The sequence below is a fragment of the Nannospalax galili genome, unplaced genomic scaffold, assembly GCF_000622305.1.
Source record: "Nannospalax galili isolate Female #2095 unplaced genomic scaffold, S.galili_v1.0 scaffold286, whole genome shotgun sequence".
In the NCBI taxonomy this organism is placed as follows: domain Eukaryota; kingdom Metazoa; phylum Chordata; class Mammalia; order Rodentia; family Spalacidae; genus Nannospalax; species Nannospalax galili.
This window is the reverse complement of record NW_008359442.1, coordinates 2,032,199-2,035,459: the sequence shown is the minus strand read 5'-3', so window position 1 is coordinate 2,035,459 and position 3,261 is coordinate 2,032,199. Positions and strand designations below refer to the sequence as shown.

Genomic DNA, 3,261 nt, shown 5'->3' with positions numbered 1-3,261 from the left:
AACAGGCATAAAAAAAAAAAAAGACCCCCCCCATTTTTTTATTTATTATTTTATGTGTATGAGTGTATTGCCGACATGTAGGTAGGTGTACCTATGTCATGCAATGCCTGCGAGGTAGGAAAAGTGCATCGGATTCCTCTGAAACTGGAGTTACAGATGGTTGTTAGCTACCATGTGGGTGCTGGGAATCGAACCTGGGTCCTTTGCAAGAGCAGCCAGTGCTCTTAACCACTGAGCCATTTCTCCAGCTCCCAAAGAACAGTCTTTATGAAGTCAGAAATATTAAGAAACTGAATCTGTCCCTAAGGTCAAAGACAATACCTTGATAAGTTGTGTTGTCTCTCAATAAAAAGTAAAATAGGAAGAGTGATTTTTTTCAAACACTGTTTTCTCAAATTATTATCATTTTCATCTTATAACAGTGCTAGATAAATTCTGAGGGTGACTAGCAAGGTTCTAAGTAGGAGGGAGAATTACACCCCAAATTATTACAGCACAATCATTTCAGAGTACAAGACATCATTAGAGGAACCTATGACAGTCATGCTTCTCATACTTATATGGTACAAATACTGCTGTCAAAAGAAATGTGTGTGCATATGTGTGTGTGTGTGTGTGTGTGTGTGTGTGTGTGTGTGTGTGTATCTGTTCACCCATGCATGCTCATAGGGATGTTTGTTTGTGCATGTGAAGGCTAAAGGTATCATCCTCAGGCACTGTCCCGCTTGTCTTTTGATACATGGTCTCTCACTGGAATTTGCCAAGTAGACCACTAGGCTGGCCAACCACTGAACCTAGGGATCTGGTATTCTCCACCTCTCTAATATTGGGATTATGGGATTATAAGCATGTGCCAACATACCTAGTTTTGGGATTTTTTTTTGTTTGTTTTGTTTTTTAAGATTCTGGGATCAGACTCAGGTCCTCATGATTACAAGACAAACAACTCTATTGCCTAGGTTGTTTCCCTGGACCTGAGACCACAGTTCATTCAATAAAAATTAAAACCTATACTTTATATCAAAACACTAATATAATTGTATAATTCTTTTAATTCCTTTTTTGCCGGGGGGGGTGGATTAGGGTCTCCCTGTAGCCACAACTGGCCTGGACTTGCTATGGAGACCAGGCTGGCCTCCAACTCACTGAGATCTGCCTGCCTCTACCTCCCAAGTGCTGGGATTAAAGGTGTGTGCCATCACACCCAGCCACCAGTATAATTCTTTCACATGGAAAAATAGCAAGAAACCGAATCTGTATCCTTAGTTAATAATACAATATATAATTCACTCAACAAATTTTGGTTGAATGGCCTCTATTATGCCAGAGTCTGTTACTGTGTAAGTACTGGCAAATTATGTATCTCTGTGTGCCTTAGCTTCTCTGTGAAAACATAGTTTTTTCTTTTTTAAAAAAATATTTTATGTATTATTTTCATTTTATATGTATGAGTGTATTGCCTGCATGTATGTGAGTGCACCCATGTCGTGCAATGCCGTGGAGGTCAGAAGAGGACTTTGGATTCCCCTGGAACAAAGGATCGTTCATAGCCGCCATGTCCCGTGCTTTTTCTATAAAATAGATATTATAACAAAACCTATTTCAAAGAGTCAACTAAGGATTAAGTGAAATAATGCACACAACCAGCTATTAGCTATAACGATGATGATGGTGATGATGGTAGTGATGATGATGATGCCAGGAGTGCTCTTATCAATGAATCAAGAAATTAATAGCTTCGGGCTGGAAAGATGGCTCAGCAGTTAAGAACACTGACTATTCTTGCAGAAGACCTGGGTTCGAATCCCAGCACCCACATGGCAGCTAACAACTGTCTGTAACTCCAGTTCCAGGGGATGCAACGACCTCTTCTGTCCTCCGCAGGCATTTCAAGACACAAGTGCATTTACTTACATGTTACTTAAAAGTTGCACTATTGGGGCTGGAGAGATGGCTCAGCAGTTAAGAGCACCAGCTGCTCTTGCAGAGGACCTGGGTTTCATTCCCAGCACTCACAGGCAATACATGCATACACATAAAATAAAAATAATAAATTTTTTAAAAATAAATTAATAGCTTAAAAAATATGTACAGCCGGTGTGGTGGCCCATGCCTTTAATCCCAGAAGGCAGAGGCCGGCAGATCTCTATGAGACTGTGGCCAGTGTGTTGTACATACTGAGCTCCAGGTCAGTCAGGCCTACAAAGTGAGACCCAGTCTTTAAAAAAAAAACTAAACTAAACAAAGCAAAATGAAAGATTCTGAGTGGAGCAAGCCAACTGAGTGGTTATGTGGTCATGTCTCAGAAATCAGTAGCCCTTGCAGCATAGCTGACCAACTGACTGAAGAGCAGACTGCAGAATTCAAAAGAGGCTTTTCACTATTTGACAAGGATGGTGATGAAACTAACAACAAAGGAATGGGGAACTGTAACGAGGTCTCTTGGACAGAATCCTATAGGAGCAGAGTTACAGGACATAATTAATGAAGTAGATGCAGATGGTAACAACACAATTGAATTGATGTCCCTGAATGTTTGACAAGAAAAATGAAAGACACAGAGGACCTGGGTTTCGTTCCCAGCACCCACATGGCAGCTAACAACTGTCTATAACTTTAGTTCCAGGGGGATCTGATGCCCTTTTCTGGTCTCTGTGGGCATTGCATGTACATGTGCACAATAAAAATAATTTTAAGTTGCACTATTACCGAACATGTTTTATCCAGGTACTTGTGCACTAGTTTTTGTACTACTACTTGCTTTTTAAACTTTGTTTAGCCATTTAAAGAAAATCTGCTGGAGGCACAATTTGCCTCAAATCCATTTCAAGTGACATATTTGTTTTCTAATTAAAAACAAAACCGAAAAATACATTACAAGTGAAAGTCAGTCCACTGCTTGAAAAACAATCAGATTCAACAGCCACAAATATCAATTTTCTGAGAAATAAGGCCTAAAATCGCTGTTTGAGTCCATTTTGCAACTTTGAGACTACAGTACGCAGCCTGGAGATGGAGACTGACATAAGCCTGAGAAATGAGGCAATGTGAGGACCGCCTGTACATTAAATTTACTTTGAATGAGATTCAAAATAAAGAACAGCTAATTCAACCAGGGTCATCCCACTGTTTACAGCTCTCTCAGATCGTTACTCAATTATAAGTACGTGTTCAAATTTCTGAAATGAATATTATTTCACTAATACTTCATTTGTAATTCTTATATATTTACTATATATAATTGTTATTATACATTATTAT

The 3,261-nt window shown here is 39.3% G+C and overlaps 1 protein-coding gene across 4 annotated transcripts in view; it reads right to left on the bottom strand.

Moving 5' to 3' along the window:
* The window catches only part of Clhc1 (clathrin heavy chain linker domain containing 1), a 52,503-nt gene that overhangs the window by 15,186 nt on the left and 34,056 nt on the right, over positions 1 to 3,261 (bottom strand). The window lies entirely within an intron of this gene.